The 17509-nt window shown below is 43.5% G+C and overlaps 1 protein-coding gene across 1 annotated transcript in view; it reads right to left on the reverse strand.

Annotated features, from left to right (window-relative positions):
• Window positions 1-13664, reverse strand: part of zfhx4 (zinc finger homeobox 4) — a 76928-nt gene extending 63264 nt beyond the window's left edge. Inside the window, exon 1 of the mRNA XM_083901655.1 lies at window positions 13623-13664. The gene's annotated coding sequence lies outside the window, so the exon portion shown is untranslated. The remainder of the gene's footprint in view (window positions 1-13622) is intronic.
• Window positions 13665-17509: the final 3845 nt, after the last annotated feature.

Consider the following 17509-nt stretch of genomic DNA (forward strand, 5'->3'; position numbering starts at 1 on the left):
GTGTCCATGGGGAGGGATTGAAGAGAAGGGGGGGGGGGGAGTGTATATGTGTGTGCCTACATGTGTATGTGTGTGTGTGCATGGTGGGGGTGAAGCAGAAAAGCTATTAGCATTCAGTGGCCGGGGTGAGCGAGAGGAAGGAGGGCAAAGGGGAACTGAGGATGGCATTCTCTCCTCCTGAGCTTCTGCCTGCCTTTCTCTATCGCAGCATGACTTGTCCGTTCATTCTTTTTTTTTTTATTTATCTCTCTTTTTATTCACTCTCACATCTGGTTTGGACCCCCCACCCCTCCTGTTCCCATATTGCCCCCCCAACTACACTGCAACAGCTTTTCAATGCTCTTTGTTTTTGTTGTTGGCCCCTTCGCTGTTTCGTGTTGTTTGGGCCCATGTAAAGGGTGCCCTCCTAAACACAGACAAATGTAACGACACGCGACCTAGAACCTGCATATGCACTTATATAAATGTGTATTTATGTTAAGTTATGCAAGTTGGACACCAAATATCCTGAATTTACCTTAAACAGCGTTACACACATACAGTCACAGTTTCCCTGCATGGGTACCACCTAAGAGTGTTAAGTGCTAACAGGATTATCATCCTACACACTCAGACACACACACACTTGCCACATTGGAGCACAAAACATACACTGGGAGCTTTCATCTTTTTTGCCACATCTCCAGCAAAGCAGTTTAACTCAATTAGCAAAGAATGTAATTTTATTTACAGACTCCCAAGTAACACACACACATACACACATACACACACACAGTATAAGCAAACTAAACTGTCCCTCTCCCACGTGGTTGGAGCTAAGAAAGAAGTATTCATTGCTCATGCATGTGTGTCAGTGAGTGTGTGTGTTCGGACAGTGGAAAGATCATGAGACACATTTACGTCAGATGAGTGAATCACCCAAACCACCGCTAATTTCAAAGAGGGATCCTTCTGAAGACAGGAGGAGGGTGAGAACGCAAACACAGACAACAATAGGCCGTGGGAGCAAGAGATGAGGAAAGTAAAACAGGACTTTTGCCTACACTAGGTGTCCACGTCGTCGACACAGTTTAGTCGCCCCCCAACTAATTGTGGTTTTTGCAGCGTTTTGTGTGTCGTAATCTGCCTCTCTTTTGTCTCTGCATCTCACCAGAGACATGGATTAGCGATAAAATGATGACGGCTTAATCCTTGATTTGCCTGCGCTAAATAAATATTAATCTAGCCTGCTCATCATGCTCTTGTAAGGTACAACATACACAATATGAAAGGGCTTAGCCGTTACATAAATCACAGCCTTATCTTTTGAATGGGGCAAAAGCAGGAAACCATACACGCACACAGGCACAGACACACATCTCATATTTGCAATAAAAGTCCTTTTTTTTTTTAAAGGTGGTAATGTTTTGCCTTTATTCTGCCTCGCTGTGCTGTAAAAAATGTCCATGCGCAGCTTTTGTGCTGGAGTAATACAGAGAGTGGCAGAGGAAGGAGACATGTTGGGACAGACGCCAACGCTATTCTGTTTCACGTTGCACGTCTGGTTCGAGAAGTTGTCATCCTCTCTAAAATCACTCACTGGGGCAACATAATATTGGCTTGTTTGGTTCAGTGTAAACAAGCGATGGCAGCTTAACAAGGGAGTCTCCGTAAAGGCAAGATAACAAGCTGAAGGCATTGGCAAGTTTGCATTATTTGCCGGTGGAAATGAATAATCCTGCTGCCAAATGAAATACATAATGTTGATATAATCAATCATACAAACAAGTTCTCTTTTTCTTTTCTTTTTTGTGTGGTTTGTCATTCGTGTTGATTCAGAGGCCTCGGTATCTTTCTCTCTGAGCAGGTTTGTTTGGAAGAAAAAAACGACTGGGAACATGAAAAATGAAAGCTACCGTTGCTGGACTCTCTCTCTCTCTCTCTCTCTCTGTCACACACACACACACACACTTAAATTGACAAGGCCGTGGTAGTGCAGCGCAGAAGAGGTTAAGCAAACACTGTCCACGTCAGTCAAGGATAGCGCACACACACTCACGGGCAGACACAGAGAGCAGTCTCTGATGCAGACATTTCACATCCACCTGGCAAATATAAACGGCTGGTTATACTGTATAAACGACCACGGGCCTCAGTTTTGACGCTTATTCTATGCTATGATAAGTCGGACGTATGCGAAAACTACCTATGTACTGTATATGCGAGACCTGAAAATAGCACAAAAATGTTCCTCGTCCTCACGTATGGCATTTGAAAAAAACTGTAAAAACCTGAAGTGTACTTTTACAGCGCTGAAATCACTTTTCCAAGAGCAGTAAGTCCTGCTGATAGTTTGAAACCTAATATTAGGCATTGCAAACTAATGTAGCAACTCCCGCTGCTCGCTGCCAAAAGTTCATTCCTTTTTTTTTAAGGAAGGAAGAAAATGTCACAAATGTTTCCCTATTTGGTGAAAGATGACTATCAGTAGCAAATGACTAAAAAAAGAAAAAAAAAGAAAACACGCCGGTGCAGCTAGTTAATGGCTCGAACAGTGTTAGTCAATGCTTCGTTTCCAGAGAAGTATTATTGCCGTCTTAAAAAGCTAGTTAACGCACAAATGTGCTCGGAACAAGAAGGGACCTCTTGTCTCTCAATTGTGTTGTATTCAATTACACTTTCCTAGAAGAGACGAGAAGAGAAGAGCATCTGCTTTTACTGTTAGTATAGTCGTCTTTCAGAGACACCTCGCTAATTGTGCAAACATTTCTCCGCCACGGTGACCAGAAACGTCTTGTTCTTTTCCAGGGGTAACAATAAAGTTTAAAGTTCAAACCCCCCGACTGTTCTCTAAAGACAGTACTCAGCGCGACCCCCAGCCCTGTCATTATCTTCATAAACATAATCATAGGGCAGGTATCCTGACTGACGCCACGAGCTATGTGCCTCTCGCTTAAACATCTCCTGAGCACTCCTGTGACACACCACAAACAGACCATTAATGTCTCAAGCCGTGTGTGTGAGTCTTGCATTAGAAACATTTGAACACACATTTAGGCACACTTGTTTACTGAGATGGGAGCGAGCATGACAGATTTGCGGGGAAGGGGGGGATTGCGTAGAAAACACAAATGCACACATACCTTTTGGTTTTCCGAGAGCTCAAATACTCGTGACAGGTCTAATTTCTGGACCCAGGGAATTACTAATTAACTTAAGCTTGTGGCTCTCTATTTAATTAGAGAGGTCTCCAAATGAACTTTAGACCAAAGCCATTTGCTTTTTAAACAAACCCCCTTTTCTGACAGCTGTTGTGAGTTTGCCCTCTTCTCACAAAAAAACCACAAGGAAAGCACAGTTGTTATTTATGCCATCACAGGCTCTTTTCTGGTTACCGTGGGAGGGAGGGAGAGAAGAGAAAAGGGGGGGTGGGGGGGAGGAGTGGGAGAAGAAAAATGAGCAATGGAGTTGAAAAGTGTACATTTTAATTGGATTCCACTACAAACAAACAACTGTCAGATGCAGTTAGTGTGGTTTTAGATTAGAGCCGCAATATTCCTTTATCAAAAAAAAAAAACACCCATGTCACGCAAATCCAGCCAGCCTGCGGAGAAGGAGCTGGGACCAAATGGACACATTACCCTACCGTTTGTTGTCCGAAATAGCAACAATTAAATATAAATATATAATACTCTGTGACAAATTGAAATGTAACAGGAAAAAAACAAAAAAACTGCTCAGTGTTCTTACCGTTAAATTATAAATGTGAAATTAGGCTTCTTTATGTGTGTGTGTGTGTGTGTGTGTGTGTACATAGCCCTTAATATGTCAACCTGGGGAACATGGAGGTCAATGACACAGCAGCTGAAAACCATGGACAGCAATATCTCACTTTTGCAACTCTTTCTCAAATGAACAGATTATACATACTGTAAAGCAAAGTTGTATTAAAAAAAAAACCAAAAAATTTTTTTTTTCTCTAATATATCCTGAAAATGTATAAAAACTTAACTTTACAGAAGTACAAAATGATATAAACGGGAGCATCCCCCCTCCCCCCAATGGCCAGCAAACCATCCATCAGCACATCTTGACACTTGTTTGAGTATTGTGTTAAGGCTGAGGTCCATTCTTCAGCCATACTTTGCTTTTTTAACAATTCCTCCGAAGCCTTACTATATCTGCTCATCTCAGCCAAGATGAAACACAGCAAAACTCCCCTCTTTATTTAGTCTAGGGGCAGAGAGCTGATACATCAGCGAAACCACTGACAAAACCAGCCCTGTTAATACCTACAATTTCATATACAAGAACATTCCTGTGCTTGCTCTGCTCTTCTTCTTTACTGTCACAGAAAAAAAAGGGAGTCTTATTTTTTTTTTTTTTCTTTTAAAAGCAAATAATTAAAGATTATTCCACGGCTGGTGCCAGGCTAGAAAAAAAAAAGAAAAAGAAAGGCAGGGTTTGAGAGGGATAGTGTTGGCTGGAGTTTCCTCTGGGGAGCTGAGGAAACACATACTTTCTTTGCCTATATTAGATCAGACTGAGACCTACATTGGAAAAAAGGGAGGTTTTGTTTTTTAATACAGTACACGTATGCCTGTAATGACAAAAGAGCACAGAGAAATAGTCTGGCTGTGTGAGTATTTCTTCACCTACGCCGATGCGAGGAACATGTTTCTTTCACAAACAAATATTGTCAAAATAAAGTATGTAGGTTAGAATGATAATAATAAAATAATAATAATAATTATTATTATTATTAATTTCGAACAGCTGAGGAGGTCCCCGTGCAACTGGAGTCAAATTCTTTGGTAAATCCGTCTCATCTCTCATTACACTGTTTGTTTATGCCCACAACTCATGCATAATTAATTAGCCACTTATTCCCCAACGAGCTCTGCCAATGGCCTTGATATCTACAAGCTATTGCCTTCAGGAATACCACATGCCAATCATGTTGCACACACGCCACATACATGAAAACAGAGGCACAGGCAGATGTTGACACACATACAAATAAAGGAATAAAGGAAATGTAATTCGACGCAGGGACTTGGATGGAGAAAAGTGCGGTCTAATCGTCAACAGAAGACTTCATTACACCATTTCTACAGATGTGCACTATCAGTCTGGTATTATTTCCCCATTTTTCCTAAAGGTTTGTTAATGGACAAATGTCCTGTGACTGGGCTCGCTGCTCTCTCAATCCCTGCCTTTGTCTTTGGCCAACAAGGAAGAGAATGCATCATTTGTCATGAGACGCCTTGTGCTATTGTGGTGCATCTTTCCTCAAACGTGGACAAACTTAGTCATTCATTAACTTTTTTTTCTCCTCCTAAACTCAGAGCTGGCTTTTAAGTCCTGTTCACATCAGGTAGTCGGGTGTTATTATCCCCAGTTTTTGTTTTTGGCCTTGCCAGTTTTTTACAGCTATGAAAATATACTTCAATCAATAAAGTGTGGCAAATAACCTTTATTTTAACAGTGCAGGTTTTTTGTTGGTAACTACAAGAGGGACAAACCTCTCTTAAACAAAAGGCTGCTAAATTCTTTGTTGAATATGTGAGACGAGGGCTTTGAGACACTCATGTGGAGCTGCAGGGCTAAGAGAATGTCCTTCACAGTGACTGCATCAAGGGGTGTAGAGGACAAACAAATGTCAGAGTCTGAAAGGTAACCGCAGCATCAAGACTACAAAGAAATAAGCAGTTACATAAATGTACAAAAATAAAGAATGAGTTTTGCTCTTATCTGTGGAGAGCAGTTTCTCTTTGCATTCAAATTACCCAATCACTGCAAGCTATTAACTTGCCCTCCATACCTGACTGTCATGCCTATCAAAAGAAAAAGTAATACTAAAAAAAAAAATGACAACATCCACAGACTGAAATGAAAAATTATACGAAAAAGCAATGGGAGACAGATACCAAAAGAGATATAGGTCGGGAAAGCAAATCTGTAAGAGCATATGCGAGACATACAGGGGAAAGGCCTCGTGTTTTCAGCAGCGCGTTTTAGCTGACCTAAACCTGAGAATCTCAGTCGGCCCCGGATTCAAAAAGACCTCAGATCAAACAGAGAGACTCCTTCAACACATGGCTCTGACTGTTCTATCCCCAACAGAATCCCCCCCACTTCCACTTTGAAATGAAGAGAATAAACATATTATTCTAAATGAAATACCCTGACCTGTGTTTTCTTTTTTTTCCCTCTTTGGCTAATATCCTGTATAAGACGGCTGATGCAAAATAGGCAGTAGAGCCTGAGAACGGGACAGAGCACAGAGGGAAGAGGAAAAAATCCCCCTCTTTCTATTTTCCCTTAAGAGACCGTTGAAGGCCTAGCAAGATGAGAGAGAGCGAGAGACACAGACATAGAAACATGAGAAAGAGAGAGAGTGAGAGAGAGACAGAGAGAGAGAGAGAGAGAGAGTAACACAATCCTGACTGGCGCTTGACCAACAGCAACAAAAACATTTAGATAACCGCGCTCAATAATGAATGATTTCAATGAGGACAAAAATTACATTTCCTACAGATAACATGCCCCCTTCCCATAACAGATCCAGAAGAGCCTCAAAACCACGTCATGCTCTACAGTGGTGCACTGGAGCATTATGTTAAGGGAGAGTTGTAGTAACTATATTAGTATCCTTTTACCCCACCAGAGACGGTGCTTTACTGGTTGTAAGCAGATAGAGTTGGCAGGTCTGAGAGAGACCGGGGAGAAATAGAGACCTTCTATGACAACTTGACTAGCTATACTGGAAAAGCAACAAATCACTCCTCCAAACTGACTGGGCTTGAGCTATAACACTACCGACAGCACGGCTCAAACGATTACCGATCTGCAATAACCACTACAAGGGCCACTCAAAATGTGTCCACATAAACATGACCAAGGATTGCTGCAGTGCACTTGATCCTCACAGGTGGTGTGGGTCACTGCAACAATGCTAACCCCACCTTTCCTATCCACTGAGCACTCACTTCCTTTCATGCCAAAGTCTGTCAAGTTGCTTGAGAGGGGAAGAGGCAAGAAAAGAGGAGATATGGCGTGGAAAGGAGGCAGAGAAAGAGAGAGGAGTCTTTGTCCTCCTCCACTCAGCTCCAGCATGTTTCCTCCTCGGATCTGGCCGGCATTAGCATATGAAAGGCAAGGGAAGGCGTGCAAAAGGTCAAAGAAAGAGGATCCTGTCCAATGAGAGACAACAAAAACAGGCCACACCAGCCTTTGTGACGTTCATGTTCTCCACCACCCAACCTCACGCCCCTCCCTCAACCCTGGATCATTTCCATACGCCAGATGCAATAGCAATAATGACGGTTGATCATAAATTACGCACAAAGTCGATTTTGGGTCATATGGAAGTCACAGTGGCAATTTTAAGCTGCGTCACCACCCTCGTGGCCCCAACCTTCGTGTACCACTCACTCACACACACACACACACACAGGCATCCGCATTAAAACACACCTGTCTCGCAGTTCCACATTTCCCTCTACCAAGACCATATCCGACCAAATCCTTAGTAAACATCTCAATAAAGGAAAATGTAAGAACAGTGTAGTTTGATTTGATCCACGAGAGCCGCTCCCTTCCTTCCATGTAAAAGCTACCTGAGCCACATCCACCTACCACATAATTGCACACTCCAGTGCTTTAGGGATGCAGTTTAGTATATACATGGAGGCTTAGGGAGCCTGGAGTTTACCACAGTTACTCTATTATCATACATATTGCCTCACATGACACCTTCCATCTGCTGGCATCAGAACAAACAGCAAGAAACACTGGCCCGGTGTTTCCGGGGGTTCTCTCCAGAAAACACAGTCCTTCAGCAGCGGCAGCGGCCAGAGACAGAGGGACTGGAGGGGAGAGATGGAAGAGAGCGAGGGAGGGAGGCAAAAGAAGAGGGGTGAAACATTTCATCTCTCTTTCATCTCTGTCACCCAGTCAAGCGTTCAATGCCCCATTCAGCGCCTGCCCAGCATTATGCAAAATAATGCTAATCCCCTTTCCCGTGCTTTCACACTTGTATAAACCGCCATTCCTGCCTCTGAAAAGCAATTATATCAGTTTACGTTCCTGTCAAAAAACAGGATTAGCATGCAAGTACTAGTAGCACCAACTAGGCCCAATCTCTATCCACCTTTGGCTAACGGGAAGCACAGAACATTAAATACCCCCCCCCCCCCTCCCTCCCTCCCCGACCATTACCCCCAACAATAACAAAAAAAAATGTCCTGCTGCCTTGGTTGGGGGTAACTCTAAAGATGTGTCCAAATTACATATTTTTGGGTGGAATAATAAAGGCCTGAAAAGTTTCAAAGGCAGAACTCCTTATCCCTGTTATTTAGGCCCGAGCCTTTTCTCTGCCAGAATCACAGTCTTGTACAATAATCAAAAACAAATTCAGCCATGTCGCTACACAAGGCCATACCAGGCTCACAGTCCAAGTCTTGCTTCACAGGCGGCGGCAGCAGCAGCAGCAGCACATTTGACACACGGCACAAAACTGAACTGTATTCGTCCCCTCTGACCCACCGCTGTGCAGCCTTGCCAGTACAGGTGCACACATGCAAACGCTCGCCAAGGAGACAAGGAAAGATGGCAGAGTATTTTTGAATATGCAAATACTTAGACAAGCAGAATGTGTTTAGAAAAAGTTGTTGTGAGCTGGATTATTCTCTCTCTCTCTCTCTTTCTCGCCTACCTCTCTTGTTTTGGACACACACACACACACACACACCCATCCCAACTGACAACAGATCAGGGCACATTAGTCAGCACAATTAGCCAAGTCGTCATGGCGACTAATGAAATTTGGCAAAGCGGAGACGTAAATGAGCTAGTTGGTTATGTGCTAGCACAGGGGGTTGCTTGGCTGGCTGGTTGCCTTACACACACCCATTATTCTCTTTTCTGCCATGGCGGTACAATAGAGTCACTTGTATCTCAACCGATACCCACCGGCAGTACAAGCTCTCCGCCTGACAATTTGCATATGTTAATATAATTAAGTGCTAATTACACTAAAACTCGCATATTCACAAGCTCCCTCCCCGGGAGCTACGGAGGGGCTTGATCTCGTTCCAAGTCTTTAACCCTCCTCCGCCTCTCGCTCAGTGTGTGTGTGCGATAGAGAGAAAGTGTGTGTTAGTGGTGGTGCCCCAGGGCTGACACAGGAAGCCCCCCCTCTTTGAGACATAATGCCGAGCTGCTGTGGACTTCTTAGCTTCTCCCCCTACAGGCCTCTGTGAGACAGGAGACCCCGACACTACTACTGCATGCTGTCAGCCTCCCACACACACACACACACACACACACACACACACACACACACACACACACACGACATAACCCAGAGAATATCAAACCTTGATCTCTCGAAAATTCAACTGTTAAGCTCCTTGCATCAGAAACGACATGATTGAAACAGTTACATAATACATGTTGTATAAAGCACCATCTATACAAAAACCCACCCCTAAAGAATAAATGTGAAGGAGGAAGACAACTTGGTCCATCAGAGACAAAAACTCTTGGTGAGAGACACTGTGTTTTCATGTCCTCGGCTGGGATTATAAATGCCGCAGCTTGAAATCATTAAAAAACGAAGAATTTATTTTTACTTTGTAATTTCAACCAACGTATCTGCGCGAGGACAACGCTGGGTAGCTTTATTATTGAATCTCCTCAGAGCGGGTGACCGGCGTGATAACAGTTATTTTTGAGCCACAGATAAGAGACAAAAAAAAATCTACATGATTCCCCCCAGTGAGTGCGTGTATGGATGTGAGAGTGTGTCTAGGCCTGCCGTTTTAATAATGGAGGACAGGCGGTTGTGCTTTTCACATCGTAATGGCCGTGAATCAGGGAGGAAGCCAAGCGGTCGTGCTACAATTAGAGATCTTTTGTGCCTCTTCCTCTGTCTCCTCTGTCTCTTTCTCCCTCCTTTTTGTTTTCGCTCGCTGACACTCTCCATATCACTAGTATGTTAAAACAGTCTACTCTGTTCTGCTGCAAAAGCTGAATGGTGGGGGGGTGAAAAAAAAAATTGGTGGCTGAGCGACGGGGAAATTCACACTGTGCTGCTGCTCGACACGCATGCACACGCGCATACACACATGCACCAGATGGTACAGGAAGGAGGATTAAATAAACACACATGCACAGACATACACCTACTGGCAGACAGACGCCTGTGTGTGTGTGTGTGTGTATGTGTGTGTGTGTGTGTGTGTGCACTGTCCCCTAATGAATGTCTATGGGGAGTCAAGGGTCCAAGCTCATTTGGTTGACTTTCAATGAGATGCAGCATTATGACTATGGTAATACGCTCCCCAGTAATCATACACAGGTCAGTGTGTCAGAGTGATTCATTTCTATAACACACATACGCCAGATGTTATTGCACAGGAGAGTAAATCTCTCTCGACAAATGTCAATGGGCTTCTATGCAGAAAAAGGCAAAAAAAAAAAAAAAAAAAGTGGAGGAGAAAAAGACGAAGAAAAAAATATATAGCGTTGTAGCAGCCCAGCGCGCAGTAAGCTATACTGTTCGCTCGAGCATGACGGCTGGTAATGCAGGTTTGGATGTAGCTCTGTACGTGTGTTTGGGGGGGGGGGGGGCAGCTCTCTGTTCACTAATACCTGCTACTCGGATTACCACAGCGACTTAAGTATTCAACCGGACTCATATTTTCCCTTTCAGCCTTTTTAGCCAAATTGGCTGTCTTTACACTGTAAAGCAGCGATATAGCCCTCCTTACTAAGGGCCTATGGGGGATCCACGATGAAGAACATTAAAATGCAGCGATAGCCTTGTTGCAAAGCTCCTCTCTATTTCTCTCTGTCTCTCCCTCTCTCTCTCTCTCTCTTTCTGCAGCAAAGGCTTCTAAATCATCCAGCCTCCTCTATTAGACGAGAGACTTATTGAGGTAGAAACCATAAAAAATGAAGAAGGGAAATTTAATCCTTGAAATATTGATTTGCACATTAATATCAGATAGGCAGAGGGCAATCTAGCCGGGTGGAAATGACACATTGTCGACCCCTAGGAGAGGCCCGAGCCAATCTTCTAGCTGCATGTGTCTTGGGCCCAGGAGTTATAGGACAGACTCAGCCCCTGTCTCTCTCTCTCTCTCTCTCTCCCTCTTTCTCTCCCATCCTCTCCTCCTCCCAGTAGCCTCTCATCCCTCTCACCCCCCCCCCCCCCCCCCCACCTCCGCCCCCATCCGCACCCTTAATGAAGGCTGCAATGCTGAAAATGCATTAGCTTTTAATAATCAAGAAGCATTTTCAAGCCAGCAGCTATTGTCCTCTCAGGGCTATCTGCCCATCTCTCACACTACATGTTTTTTTATTATTCCTCCCCTTCACGAACGGATGAAATTAATGTTACAAGCTGCTTAACTTACATGCATATATGTACACACACACACAGACACACATTCAGGCTTTGATAGTGCTGAGACACAATGAACAGAAAAACAAAAACAAGAGGGCCAGGGCTTGTGAAAACATAACATTTCTCTCATTTGCAGAGTGAGACAATTCCATCATTAACTGATGAAACACACTGCAAATAGACTGGATCAGCTCCTCTCATTATTTCCTCTTATTTTATTTTTATTTTTTTTAATTATTATTTGTTATTATTATTATAATTATTATTGTTATTGTGTCATTATCATTAGGCCTCAGTTGTATTGTTGTGTTAAATGTTAAGATTTAATGCAAATGCAATTAAATCCTGTGTGTGTAGAAATAAGAGAGAGATGAATCCAGTCTTGTTGATAGTTTATCAATAAAGAGAAGTGATTGTATTCAACACAACTGGAAAATAGGAATGTATTCATTTCATTTTGATTTTTAAATGCCAATTTGCCTATTCACACAATAATAATAATAATACATTATAATAATAAATGATATACTGTTATTACTAAAACAGTTACAACGTTGTGAGACTCTACGGAAAATCCCTCATTTTAGGTTAAAAAAGTAGAATTGCAATCTGTAGGATGTATACAATCCCCAAAAAAATGTAGAAGTAAAAGAGAGAAGAGAAGTGGGGTCAGTGAACGCATCGTTTTCGGTGAGAAATACACTCCGCTTTTTGTCCGTGCAAAAAGCCGTGTTCAAATGGCGACAGTCCTATTAAAAGCTCTATCCTGTATTGGCGCACCGTTCATTTGGATCGTACACTCAGTCCCTCTAGGCTTACACACACACACACACACACACACACACACACACACACACACACTACACCGTTACGTAGCCTACCCGAGTTGGAGACAGCCTGGCCCCTTGGCCCTGATGTTTTTTTTTCCTCCTCCCGTGCGATCGATGTCCCCCCTGTCACTGTCGCGTCCCAACCCAAGCCAAGTCTATCTGACCCACCTCAAAAAAAAAAAAAAAAAAAAAGGGCGTAAAAACACCCCTGAGCCCTTCTCTTTACTGTTTTCTCCCCCCCCCCAAAAAAAAAGAAACACAAACATCACTAATCTACAACTTACTCCAACCAACATATGCTGGATTTGAAATGAAATGATGAACAAAAATGATGAACCCATGAAATGTGGACTTAAAAGGGCGGAAATTAAGAATGAGTCAAAAATCCCTAAAAGTGTGAGTTTAGGATGCATTCAAATGCAGGTGCTACCGTGGGGGGGTGAAAAAGGGCAGGGGATCCATGTGGAGGCTCCAGGCTTGGGCTCTGAAGGGACTCGCCATGCTATCAGCAGCCCAGTGATCGCTCTCCCTTTCCGGACAACGCAGCCACCCACGCCTCGGTGAAGCGAGACTCCACTTTAGAAGCGCGGCGGCAGGTAACGGTGTGTGGACTGTGCTCGACACATGTCCGCTCCTTTGGAAACGATCGTGTAATAAAGGTGTTACTTTGTTCTATCTTTTTTAAAGGAAAAAGAAGGAAATTTACACTCGTGCAAACGGAAGGGAATCGTGTCGGGAGGCTGAGTGTCACTTTGGCTGCGAAGGTGCACGAAACCAAAAAAAAAAAAAGGGCTTTGAGCGCAGCGGTGCATCCGTGTGATGTGTCCACGCTCGTAAATGTGATGGTTTTCGGCTTGAAACACGGAGGGTGGACGTGGGAACGAGGGGGAGGACATGGAGCCGGACACCTCGACTGGGAAACAAGCTCAAAGCGGACATGTCCGAGCGATCGGGCTCCTGGGGAAAGGCAACAGCGTGTCCGCACCGCAACAGCCACTAAAGCGGAGGAAACGCTCGTGTCGCTCCTTCTAAATCGTTACATCGCTTCCTTGTTATCTGTCCACTACATAATCTCAATAACAATGGTGTAAACTTTGCCCCAAAAAGAGGCAAATCTGGCGAGTGTGGCAGCGCGGACACGCGTAAAAAAAACGCCTCCGATCCTGTCAATCCCCCCTGTTTTATTGGAGCCAAAGCACCGGAGTTGCGCTGCTGGAACATCACGATATCCGCCTTTATTCTGGACTAAAAGCAGCCAGCACCTGTTATCCGAAGAGCCCCCGTGTCAAAAGATCCACCAGCGAGATAGATAATCGATACCCGACCCCTAAATTTAACACACACACCCCAAACTACTCAATAAAAGTTAAAGGAAAGGAGAGAAAAAAAAAACTTACTTTCTTCCCCCTCCAAAGCCGTCACCTCCGCTTCTGCCTCTGCCTCTTGGATTTTTTATAAAACAGTCACATCCAGCGGCTTTCGTGTTTGGACAATCAAAACGTGGAAAACAGGTAAAATTACAATAATCCTCCAACTTTATGTTGGGAAGAGGGGGTAAAATCACAAATGTCAAGCGCTTTTTGGAGAGCTATCCCTTATTTTGGTTCCGGTGGCGGTGAAACGACGTGTCGACGGGCTGCCTCGCAGTTTCTCTTGTGGACAGGGGTCGGGGAAACGGAGGAAAGGAAATGAAAATCCGATATGTCTTTATTCTGCTAATTATTATCGTTTTAGCCCTGTTTAAAAAAATGGCTGATTAAGTTGAGTGCGCATGTCTTTGTGTGTCTATTTCCCGATATGCACTCTGGGAATGGGTAGAGAGACAGAGAGAGAGAGAGAGAGAGAGAGAGAGAGGGCGAATGAGAGAGAGAGAGGGAGGGAGCAAAGGAGAGACGGAGAGGGAGGGAGAGAAGTGTAATTAGTGAGTTGATCAACAGTCTCCACATTGCAAATGACGCGCACACGGAGGCCTGGCGGCCGCAAAGGTCTGTGCACGCAGGGGGAAAAAAAAGCAGCCTTTTGTATGGTTTTTCTCTCAGAGCGACAAATCACATGTAGAACAATGGACAACTACAATTTCTACCAAGTCTTTACAAGTCATCTTTTCTTTCCTTTCCTTCTAAAAAAAATAAAAACACGTTTTGCAGATGCATATTTCTTAGCTGCGTCTCAAAATGTCCCGACATTGTTTCCATTTTATTAATAATAACAATAATAATAATAATTTTAAAAAATATATAAAAAATACTACTTTGTTCTGCATGTAGTGTTTATTTTTGATGTTATTGATGATGACACTTCAGGTGAATTACCTTTTTTTTCACCCTATCAGACGCGCAGAATGGAGTCTTTGCGTAAAAGTGGCACAAATATTGGAATTTACTTGCCATATTTGTTTTTGTTATGAAATGTGGAATCATTTGTAAATTAGCACAACATTTTTTTCATATGACGTGTGCATATATACATGTATATACAAATGAAAGACATTGGAACACCTTGTGTCGCGTTAAAAAAAAGAAAAGAAAGGCTGCACATTCTGTGGAATATTTATTCTATAGGTGTGCAAACAAAACAAAAAAAAGCTCAAAGCAAATCCACACACGTGAATAATCCACGAGTGTGTCACAGTGTATCTTTTCCCCCTTTCCTTCCTATATGTTTTGAAACAAAAAGCATGTTTTTTGAGGGGGTTGTTTTGATACAGGTGTGGAGATCGCAGCTGATCTGTTGCGCACATGTCAACATTCAAAGCATTTAAAGACACAATCAGAGCCACGACACATCACACACATCACAGTCATCCCACCACATGTTGGAAAGTCATCAGTGCCCTTTCGGGACCACTGAGGCCCCGCGTGGGTTCAACAGAGTCAAACTGCAAAAAATCCAATACAAGGTCACATAAAAAATTTCCCCTCTCTATTCAAAGCTCCATTCACTGGCGTTTACATTTAGTGTCCTTTAGAGAGTGCATTGCTCTGCTGACCCTATACCATCTCAATGCAAACCGTTTACTGTGTGTTTTCCCCTCCTGTGTGTGTGAGTGCGTGTGCGAGAGTGTGGTGTGTGTGAGTGTGTGAGTGTGTGTGTGTGTTTATAGTGGCTTTTGGACAAGAGGAAGACTTTACACAGTCTCAATCGGGGAGAAAATCAAGAGATCTTGTTCGCCTTCATGGAAAAAAAATCGAAGCTGGGGGTGAATTGAACTGCATGAGCCGGGGCTTGGGATGTGATTATAAGGCTGCTGCTGGCAAGTGAACTACTAGGTCTACTTTGCAGCCACATTGACTGGACTGCACCCATAAGAACCTGGATCCTTAAGAAGCCAAAAGATCCGAGCCCGACCCGACCCGAGGCTGTTTATTCTGGGTTTAGAGAGGTCTCTGACAAAGGGGTGGGTGGGTCGAGGTGAGGAACAGAGGCGTCACTTTTCACCCGGATCCAAGGCTCCTGCTGCTGCTGCTGCTGCCGCTACTGCTGCTGCTGCAGCTGCCTCCCTGTCCTCCAGGGGGTTTTCCAGCCTGTCAGCCGTGGGTGCCGTGGCTCACAGACGGCGTGGAGAGTTTACTCTAACCGCTGCTGCTGAGGCTGCCGCAGCTGCTGCTGTTGCTGCTGATGCAGCGGACGCGCAAAAAAAAGTCAACCGGGACGCGAGCGTCGAGCTTTAAGCTGCATGGACTTGGACCTATTTCTCATTCTGCGGCTTTAAAAAAAGAGGCAAACGGAGGACTTTAGTCGACATGAACCACCGTGATGTGACTTTTCTTTTTCTTTAATATATATATATAATATGAGCGTCTCTGTCTTTGAAAAGGATGTATTTGCCCACTTTCTAGCGACGCAGTTCGTGCGCAATGCTGACGTTTTTCAGCCAAGTTCCGTCTGTCAGTTTTATTTGTTTTCCATTAAAAAGCGAGAAAGTACAAAGCGGATTTCGAGATGTGATATATCCGTCTTATCTTAACCTCCTGCGTTTTGTAAATCTCCCCCCCCCTCCTCTCCTCCCCGGTCTCCACCCTCCCTCTCTCCCTGCAGACGATGCTCTTTCTCCGGAGAGCCGCTCGACAATAGACCGCGTTAACTAATATTTCGTCCCATTTCCATATCAGCAGCATCCTCAGTTAATTACAGATTTTTATCAGTAAACTCCGCTCTGGTGTCTCTCTCTGTGTGTGTGTGTGTGTGAGCGCGCGAGTGTGTGCGCCAGTATATGTGTTCCATGATGCAAATTGTAAATAAATGGCACCGTGCAGACCATGGGTGCCTGAAATTAAACTCTGTAAAGTACAGATGAAATTATCGAACATTGAACGCAGTGTGTTTGTTTTGTTTTGCACCGCTGGCAGATACAGTATGAACTCTCATAGTGATCATTTGTCAGTGGATCAATAAGTCTGAATCGTCTGGAGATATTACCATATTGGATTGACACACCAGGGGATGCATGGTGTGACACTATTGTTGTTCCATCAGTGCTTCCGATAAAGTCGAAGTGAAAACATGACTTGATGTTCCGTTAGATTTCCGTGTCATAATTTGCAAAATAATATATAGTCAAATTGTCTGTTGTGCAGCTGGTCAGTGCGCACGGACGTCTGTACCTTGTTTCACCATTTCCTCCGCGCCCTGCATGGCTGACCCCTTCTGCCTTATCAGGACACGCAGGAAAAAAACACGTAAAAAGCCCACAGCTCTGACCTTGCAACCTGCCACAGTGACCCAGTCACTGGCCAACTCTCCTCCAGCAAACACATGCACAAACAAGCTCTGTGAAGGCCCATTAAAACAGCCAGTCAATAAAAAAAAACAGTGCAACTCCTCCAATAAAAGGTAGTTTCATTCATTTCATTCACACAAAAAAATAATAAAGGCAAAATTATAACACACATAAAAACATAGCAGGCAAAAAAAACCATCCCCAATAATTAAAACTATATTTTCACCACAAAGAAAGAAAGTAAATCCTGAGATAAATGCCCTGAATGTAGAAGCACTTCCAAGTCGTCACATGTCTCTGTTAAATTAATTAAAAAGCGACGTTGTAAAAGAAAATCTGTAAAAAATGTATTTAAATGAAAACAGAAACATTTCTGTGATTTAAGCGTCTTTAAAAACGTCAATCAAAGTCATTCACAGACAAAACACACAGCAGAGAAGTGAACAAAAGAGAATCTACTCTTAAACAACAACAACAACAAAAAAGACTAAAAAAATGTGTGGGTGAAAAAAAGGAGAAACTGTCAGTTTTATCATATAGATGCTCAACATAAACTCTATCGAC

Source organism: Microchirus variegatus (assembly GCF_963457635.1).
Source record: "Microchirus variegatus genome assembly, chromosome: 15".
NCBI lineage: Eukaryota > Metazoa > Chordata > Actinopteri > Pleuronectiformes > Soleidae > Microchirus > Microchirus variegatus.